This window comes from Lissotriton helveticus, chromosome 6 (assembly GCF_964261635.1).
Source record: "Lissotriton helveticus chromosome 6, aLisHel1.1, whole genome shotgun sequence".
Lineage (NCBI taxonomy): Eukaryota > Metazoa > Chordata > Amphibia > Caudata > Salamandridae > Lissotriton > Lissotriton helveticus.
In genome coordinates this window covers 2,058,458,292-2,058,467,558 of record NC_136067.1, presented here as the reverse complement: position 1 = coordinate 2,058,467,558, position 9,267 = coordinate 2,058,458,292, and the positions used below count along the sequence as shown (strand labels likewise).

At 46.0% G+C, this 9,267-nt stretch overlaps 1 non-coding gene across 1 annotated transcript; it reads left to right on the top strand.

Moving 5' to 3' along the window:
• The first annotated feature begins 763 nt into the window (after positions 1 to 763).
• On the top strand, positions 764 to 843 carry TRNAS-CGA (transfer RNA serine (anticodon CGA)). The gene has a single exon. It is a non-coding gene; the product is annotated as a tRNA-Ser (tRNA).
• The last annotated feature ends 8,424 nt before the right edge of the window (positions 844 to 9,267 follow it).

Genomic DNA, 9,267 nt, shown 5'->3' with positions numbered 1-9,267 from the left:
GCGTGCATTGTTAAAGTAGATGTATAACTGCATTACATGGCAGAAGTCTTACACAAGTACAAATGTTACGTAAGCAATATTGGCACTTGTGCAAGTATAGGAAGCAAGCACGATGCAAAAGGTAGCAAACAGTGTGTCACAAGATAAGTGACATGTGCATGTCACAAATGAACACCATTAATAGGTAGAAGGATTCACGGCAATCACTGGCAGACTCTCAATCCACTAGTCACGGAGGAGGATACTTCCATAGTCAAGGTGCATGGAACACTCCATATTTTGGGTCTCCCTTCTCACCAGGGAAGGCACCTTTGATTTGGAAGTATCTTTTAGGGAGGAGAACTTTGAGGTCAATTTGATGGCCGGGGATAAGGAGGTGTTCCTGGGTAGAATGGCTAGGGAAGAGTAGAGGTGATGCGATTTCACACACATTAGGGCTATAGTCATCACCGGACGTAGCATATGAACATTTGACTTAGTTTCAAGGCACGATAATAGACTACTGCCTCTGTCGCTACGCAAGTGTCTGTCCCACCCAACTCCTCCGAGAATATAACATGGACAATCTAGTCTTGTAAACTGACATACAGGCTTGACCATGGAAGCGGGGGGGGGGCAGTGTTGGCCTCGGCCTCATTGCAGAGAATATATTTTGGTATGTGAGGGGGGGCAGGGCTGCTAATGGATGTTTAATGTCTCACATGCAGGAACCGCACTGGAGAACCGCCCGACCCACATGGGGGGGCCACCTGAACTATAAGGTGCTGCGATGGCCTAGTGGTTATGGCTTGGACTCGAAATCCAATGGGTTCCCCCGCGCAGGTTCGGATTCTGCTCGCAGCAGGGCTGGCTTTTACAGGTATAAGGGTAATGCACTCTGGGGGGACAGTGAGCTAGGGTCTGGGACTCCCAGGTCCTCCTCCAGGAGTCAGGACTGTCCCCTTTTTTGGGGCGCGCAGGTACGCCTCTCGGAAGGACTACACTGGTAGCCAACTGTTTAATCTGAGCAGAGCAGGTAGTTCCTGGGCAATAACGGGATGTGTTTTCTTTTAAGCAACTGACGAGTCTGGGCATTTGTTCATTTCTAGGAAAGTAATTGGGGTTCGTTCGGTAAGCTTTGGCAGACAGTGGGCAAATCGTTGCTTCCCCTGTGTCAAAATTGAAATGCTTTTCGTCTATACAAAGGGCGTGTCGGGGCAATCTTGCTTCCCGCGTGCAATATTGGAATGTGTTCTTCGTACACAAACTGGTGCGCAAGTAAGGGGCCCTGATCCTGGCGATCGAGTTAGCAATAGGCTACCGGTCAGTGCTTGTTAGGGGCTGTTTATCTCGGATTTGTTCTCTCTACCAGAAACGCACAAGTTCTTTCTTTACCGTCATGCAGCGCCCAGCAGACCGGCCTGCCAGGGCTTGGAGCAGGACATTAGGACCAAGTACACAGGCACCACTCTTATTAGGACAGGTGGGAACTTAAGCAGGAACTGCCCGTGTGTGCTCCGGGCCAGGAGCCTGATTGCTGCTACTGGTTAAGTGCTCTTAGGGAGCGAGGTGGCAACTCTGTTCAGTCTTTCGTGTAGGGAGAAGTAGAAGCAGTTTTAAGTGTAGCGGTTGTGCAATGTCCTTGTCTTACTTGCACGTCTGCCCAGTGGTGCTCATTTCCTCAATCTACCTGACCTCTACTCATACATGACTGGAGGGATCACCTCGGGTAGATTGGCAGAAGACCGGTATGGCAATCATTAGGAGGGTGCCCTGGGGTCTTTCCCAGTAGTTATCTGTAGGTCGGGACTTGTGTCACACTATAAGGTTGCACACTCCCGGGGAGAGGGCCTGTTCGGGTGGTCAGGGACACCGGTATTGTCAAGTCTGGACTTACGTAGCGCCTTTTTGGCCCTCGCTGTGAAATACACATAGTTGCGTTACTGCATCGCCAATGTTCTGATACTCTGGCCCATGGGCAACATGGTGAGGCGGGGTCAAGTACACAGAATTTTGCCTACAGTTAGCCACTGATACCTCCTCCAGTCTGACCCCTCTAGGACCTTCTAGTCTGGCTTCGCTTACGGTCTAGCCGATACAATTAAGACTCTATCTTATGTTTTTTCTCCTCTGGACACAGGTTGGTGCGTGTTGGCCAGGTAGGCGACTGTTTTGGCTCTTTTCCTTGTAGGGTCTGGATGTGGGCAGGCAATATTTAACAGTCAATATTTCTCAACGTAGGTTGACACACAGTGGAGGGCCTTTGGCCAAGACCAATGGTAACCTCTCACCTAGACAGCATTTACTTCTTGGTGAGCCAGGTACAATAGTAATGTTTCCTTTGCAGTTTCACTCGCCAGGATGTACGCGTGAGGAAGTAACAGTTCACCTGTTGCACAACTGTATATAAAGTTGGATAGGGTGCGTGTGGTAGACTTCATAGGGTCCTACGAGTGCCAGGCAACGGGGGACGAATAGTACAAGTGTTAAACACGAGGTGATAGGTTACACTGTGTGATAAGGGAGGTTGCCTAAGCAAAACTCAACCTGGCCTTATACACATTATGGAGAAGCGTGCAGCCAGGCAGTGGGCTGTCCATCTAAGGTAATCTGTTGGAGGCAAGCATGCACTAAGAGATGGGTCCTTGACAGCATCCAATCCAGTCAAAAGTCCCGATGGCGTCCCACTGCTCAAGAAGGGGCAAGTATTCGTCTTGTAGTCCCCCTTTTACCCGCAGGTCCACTGGGACACCCGTGCATATTCACACATCCCATGGCAAGATAGTCACCTATTGGTGGGATCGGCCATTGACAAGCCTTGACAGAACAGGGCTAGCCAATCTACTTTAACTGGTTACTCTAAGGAATATGCATGTTTCAAACACTGACTGGGTGTGTGGGCCAATGCCATTCACCAAAGCTGCGAGGGGGTCAGGCTGTCAGATGTCTTTGAGGGACGGGGAGAGGCATTAAGGGCCTAGTGCGGGACGCAGTATTTGCGGTGTTTCAGTAGGGTCCCATCGGAGCCCCCAATGGGGTTTCAGTGTAGCAGGTGACACAGAATCTGGTAGTCCGACACCATTCTGGTGGAAGTATCAAGGGACACACAGGTTGATAGCGGGGACCGGACATCTGTGCCCGGTCAAAGGGTCAGCAGGCAGGGTAGGCTGCATATGTTGGCCCTTCACGTAAGATTCAGTGTCTTATAAACAGGCTACACACTCTCATTCCCTCCATCTTTTGTGACACCATGCTGTTTACGTCAGGGAGCAATGGATTAGAACTGTTAACTTGTCTGGGCTTCGGGGCAAAGTATGCACCCTAGAAGAAGACCACATGGGGCAAGTGGCAACCAGTCGGGGACAGGTGAACTTTATTGGCCCAATTTCACACCCCTTTGCTCCCGTGGCATGGACCTCGGTTGGGGGGAAGTGAGGCAGCTGGCATACAAGAGTTCCATCTGCGCTTTGCGGAAATTATCGAGCAGAGATTTGGCTTTGTTAGACTCGAAGCGACACGCCAAATTCACAGGGTGTTTCAGGACGATGGGTACAGTGGTCCACGTTTTGCATGGACCTGTTTTTGCTCAATAGGGAAGAGGCCCTAGTAATAGCAAGTAAGGAGGAATGCCGGCCTTGGTGGGTGGCCCTGGCTGCGACGGTCGTCACACCCAGGGCTGTGGCGGAGTTACAGGGTGATCCAGAGGCGGAAAGGTACTCAGGGGTACCCTCTTCAGAAGCACAAAGGGTGCTGAGGCCTAATATCCCCAGGAAGTCTGTGCGGTGGACACTGGGGTGCTACGGCGCCCCGTTATCCTACGGGCGGTTGGAAACCTGTACAACCGGGGGTCGCTTGAACGCTCCACCCCTCGTAGGGGGGGCGTGAGCAAGAGGGTGGACCGATGGTTCACCGGAAGTGGGAGTGGCTACCCCCTCACCACAACCGCTAAGCACCGATTGGCTAAGGCCACGATGCAAGTTTGGCCCATCAGGTGGTAGGCCGCGAGGGGCGGCTTGCCTTTGGATCGTCTGTAAGATAACCCACCTTGTTGGCATATTGTTATGCTAATAAACCTGCAGCAAATTTTTCACAACAAAAAAGTTGTCTTGTCTGCTTATTTATGCTGCATGTATGTTGCTGCTGGAGGGTTGGTCAGTGGGCCGATATTGGCACTATGTGTTTTACTAACAAGTAACTTGAGTAAAATTCTAAAATGGCAGCTAACTGAAAATCTTTAGTACGCATGCGTCTACTGCATCTACGTAGTATGACGTACTTTCGCTTGGAGGGAATTTCTTACAGTTGCCCAGTTGCCAACAAGACGGCTGCTTTGAAACTCACATGCTTGGCATCTGCTTTGCTGGAAACTAAAACAAGATATTTTACTAATGCTAACGCAGGGAAAGTATTAATAAGTAAATGGGGTTAGAATAGAAATAGGTGGTATACAGTGAAACCATTTATTCTCGAAAATAACATCTGTCTTTCTGACTTTATCATTAGTGCGCCTTTGGGCCTCTCGAGTATGACAGAAGTAAGCAGAATCATGTGACTGAAATGTTCATCTGCGCATGCCTATTGAGAGTGAATCCGGAACGATGACTGCAAACTTTAATATAAGCCAAGTCCACTGAGTTTCCTTGCCTGGGAACCAAGAGGTGAAGAGTTCACCAGGATGGCAGAATCTATGAAAGCTATTATAAATGTTGCAAAAATAATGTGAATGCGGGTGGGAAATAAAGTTTGAATAAAGATTTAAGGGGATGGGTTTATTAACAAAGGGCTAACTGATAAGAGTGATATGTAAGCATGGTGCGATGATCACCTCCTCTTGCCTGTCTAATCAGAGTTAGGAGTTTCATAATATTGAAACATTTTTTGGGAGGTACGTGAATATTGTAGGGTATAATTGAGGTCGTTCTTAGTTAGTTAGCTGGCATTGAGAAGCACAGAGCATGAGACCGGGATGCTGCCAGATGAGAAGTCGATGCTGAATGTTGCAGAGATCGAGATGCTGTCGGAGTGACAAGAGATGCTGAAGAAGAATCGAATTGCAGAACCATATATCTTAAGCCAATTATTTTAGAAGAAGATCGCAGAAGAATCTCGAGGAGGAAGAGAGTGTCAGAGAGGGATGCTACGCATGCGACGGTGATAGAGAGGTCATCTGCCCTGTCCTGATTCCTGTCCTGTAGCCTTTGGTCGCCAGTTCTTTCCTTGGGGACCCTTCCCAGCCCCTTGGCCAGGGGATTGGTTTTCACACCATACTGTAGTGTAGTTCCTATTATCCCAATAGGCTCTGCGCATTGGAATAATATCTTCAATAGTATAGACCCAGGACGGAGGTTAACTAGGTCTTCTACTGACGATATTAGACTTAAAGTTTTGTGTTTGCCAGCTAGCTCAGAGTTCACTAGAAACTTTCTCGAATAGGCAAGGAGGATTTTAACCTCCCTGGATAGACAAGAAGGGATTTAGTTTCTGACAACCATAGAACATGACAACTTTGCTCTCCCCTAATCAAGAGTGTATCTCTAGAGTCGTGTGAAAACAAAAGACAACTTATTTTACTCAGTCAGTTCAGTGCATTCTTAGTTTCACCAGATTGTAGAGAAAAGGAAGAGACGGGCGTGTTCAATAAAAGATGGTATTTATTGATCAGTCTCTTTTCTCGTACAAGAGAAATGAATCGCTATTATTGCAATACTTATAGTTAAGTAAAGTGCATACAGTAAAGACAGAATTATAAAATAATACTGAAAAAGCATTGATATGGTTTCTGAGCCATATGATACTTTAAAATGGATAAAATAGATACATACATATATACATTTGACTAATCGTACTCAACTGGTGCTTCTAACCACGCCTACCCCAGTGTACCTGACCTAAGCCTAATACGTGGCGGGAGTAGATAAGTAGCAGTTTAAGTTAAGTTTGTTTTGCCAAGGGACTGACTCAAGAATTCTCTGCAAGGGGTTATTCAGTTCTGTACCTGAGATCTAGAATGGTGGAGGGCTGGTATCTCTTATCCCAGGTCTTGATATTCCAGCTGCCTGCGAGGGCTGCTTGGAAGCGCCGGAGCTGGATTTCTCGGCAGGAGAAAGGCAGCGTCTCGTTCTCAGCGCGTCAGGAAGGCGGGGCAGCGCCTGTGTGCTTCGCTCTCTGCTGGGCTCCTCGGCAAGTCTCGCTGCTCCAATCTCGTCACCACCGCGTGTGTTTGCTTAAGGCAATGTCGGTAATATTTATACCTGAAAGGTGCCGAGATTGACGTAAGGATGGACATATATACGTCAATAAGGATGTCATACGAACGGGTTCGTTCGCACATTCTTTTACTGAAGTTCTCGGTGAAATCAAAACAATGGCTACGGGAATTTCCCAGGTCGCTGTAGGTTTGATTTGTTTTGAGAACTCCGTATTCCTTATCAGGGGCTGGAGGAATAGTGCTTGCCTAATTAGATGGCATGCGTTATGACCTAATCAGATAACGCGCTTCTGTGCCGTGGTGTGGCTTAATCAGATAATGGTTTTTGCACCGTTGGATGGCTGCTAGTTAATTATTAACCAAACCAGGGTCAGGAATAGGGGGATCGATACAGTACCTATAGAAATACATCACACCCACTCCACGTAGACTATGTCTATATTTACAAATCTAGGTATAGTGAAACTAGTAGCGTTTGTGTATACCGTACCACCCCAAAATACATTCATATGCATTCTGAAAATTGGAATTATGAAATATAGGAAACACAATCACATGTACTGTATGCACAAGCAGTATAATAATGCTAAACATATAACGCATATTTCAAACTCAGCATGAATAAATTGTGAAAACTACACATGAAATGGCTCTTTTATACAGAAGAAAAGTGCGAGACCATTTCATCACAATCATAAAGTTTTGTATGAAAATGCTAGAGGGTAGCTAATGTCTCTTGACTACCTAAAATAGAAATTCAGTTCTCTAAGAATAATGTCTACTTTAAGCAGAAGATAAGTGTCCCAAAAAATTGTAAATATTTTGGAATTGAGGGAGGTGAGAGGAGAAAAAAAATATTGTTCCATTTCATTGCTCTATTTTTAAAGTTGAAGGCCAAATTCAAGTTTGCAGGGAACTCCGTGTGCTATCTTGCTCAAAGTCATTCCTTCTGCTCTGGTGAAAACATCATATCATTTAGACTGTCGAAAAAGCTGTCAACAGCTTCTTGCGAAAGTTCCACTAAGTCTGAAAAAGTTGTTACCATGCATTCATGAGCATGATTGCCTTCATTGATGTTTTGATCAGCATAGCTGACTGAAGGTCGTACCTGATCGATGCTGCTTTCATCTCGTACTTCACTACCCCTCAATCGTAGTGGTGAAGTCTCCACGAATGCCGTCATCAGGATAGGTAGCCGCTGGGGGCAGCACAATGCATGAGCCGTTACCGGACCCAACAAGGTTTCTGCGTCCAATGGCACATCCGATTGTAGTGTCAAACAGGTGTCCAACACGCATTCTTCGCCACATAGCAAGCACCTTAATACAGGCATAACACAACGTTGCCACATTGGTCTAAATGAAAGAAACCAAGTCATGTCCAAGTCCCGTAGCCGTGCTAGTCCAAGGACTCTAGTTATGCGGTCCCGGTAGCCAATGGCTAGGATCGTTTCTTCCCTTGTCGCAGGTGTTTTGTCTGTGACATGGTTTGCCATAGCGAAATAACAGGATCAAAAATAGGATGCCTGCCACCAGTCCCAAAAGGAGAGGAAGTCCGCCAAAAATGGAATGGACAAAGTCTGGAAAAATACCCAGGATGGCTTTGAATGGTGTCAAAATTCCTGAAAACACTGTCTTAAATACACTTGAGACACCACTGGTATCAGAAATATTTAAGATTTCGTTCAGTATTTCTGCGAAATGTATGGGGGAATTTGTTGATAACAATAAATGAATCTCTGCTGTTGTCCTTGCAACTTGGAGATCATACGTTTCTTTTGATGACGTTAGCCTGGTCGGCGTCTGTAGGAGCACTGTCTTCATTCTGCTTAAAGTATCAATTCGAATAGAAGCAATTTTCAAATCGGGCCATAACCTTGCCTCCCTGTCTGGGGAATCGTTCGGGAACAATACCCGTCCACAGCACATGACCTTCCTAGTCACGGTTATGAGATAAGGTTTTCCGGGCAGCAAACTACAACATCTGCGATCTACTATTAGAATGTAACTCCCGTTCGAGAGTCTCCTAAAGAATGGTTCTATTTGTGTTGCAGGTGTGCCTAGCTGGTAACATGAAAGGTTATTTGAAGTCCCTTCACAGGCTCCATGCAAGCTAATACCCTGACACAGAAGTGTACCGCTTAGTGATCTTGCACAATTATTGCCACTAAGAAACACTTTCTGGCCTTTATTACTGACACATTCGTGTGTATAGGGCAAGTTCCATGTTGACTTAATGTACCCTTTACCCAACCTTTCATACTGGCCTGCCTGTATATATTTTTGGCAGTAGTGAAACTGGAAAGTAGTTATCGGAATATTTATTATTCCATGTATTATTCATTCAATGACAGGTCGTTCTGACATTGTCAATGGTAATCTCTCAAGTTTTTCAGTGCTCAGAATTGTATAGTCAGCACCCTTCTGTGCCAAACTGATTTGTTTATCAGTAAGGTTAAAGATATAAAATAATGACGTTGTGTTGATTAAACGCCAAGGCACATAGCCTGAACGCAGATTTTGTAACGTCCAGCCAAGCTGTACAATAGAACGCAATTGGGACTGACCGTGTTGTAACAACAGTAAGTCTTGCGATATTATATCGATTGCTGAAGACACAATGCTGTCTAGAGAATATATTCTGGAGGACAGAGTCATTAACCCATTGTCCACCACAGAAAGTGATTTTTCCAAATTAATACGGTCAATTTCCCGTATTTTCTCTGCTGTCTCAATTTGAGTTTCTTTCCAGGCTTCGTTATAAGCTGCATATATAGAGGCCGCTATGAAACGTTTTTGACGCTGTTTGCGTGGTCCCATAATGAAATCACGCAAGTCAGCACCTTCTGTAAGTAAAGTTAGGTGTTGCTTAATTTCTGCCAGTGTGGACGTTTGTAGCCATTGAAGGCAGAGCTTGCCCACGCTGTAGGTGGTTACTATCCCTGGATGTTGTCTTTGGGAATATCTAGGGTCTGGCCTGGTCAATGTGAACCCCTGTATTTTGTTCAGGAATCTGTCTTGACAGTTATTTGTATCTGTGGGCCAGATCAACCATTGTTTCCATTCAGGATGTGTTCTGTT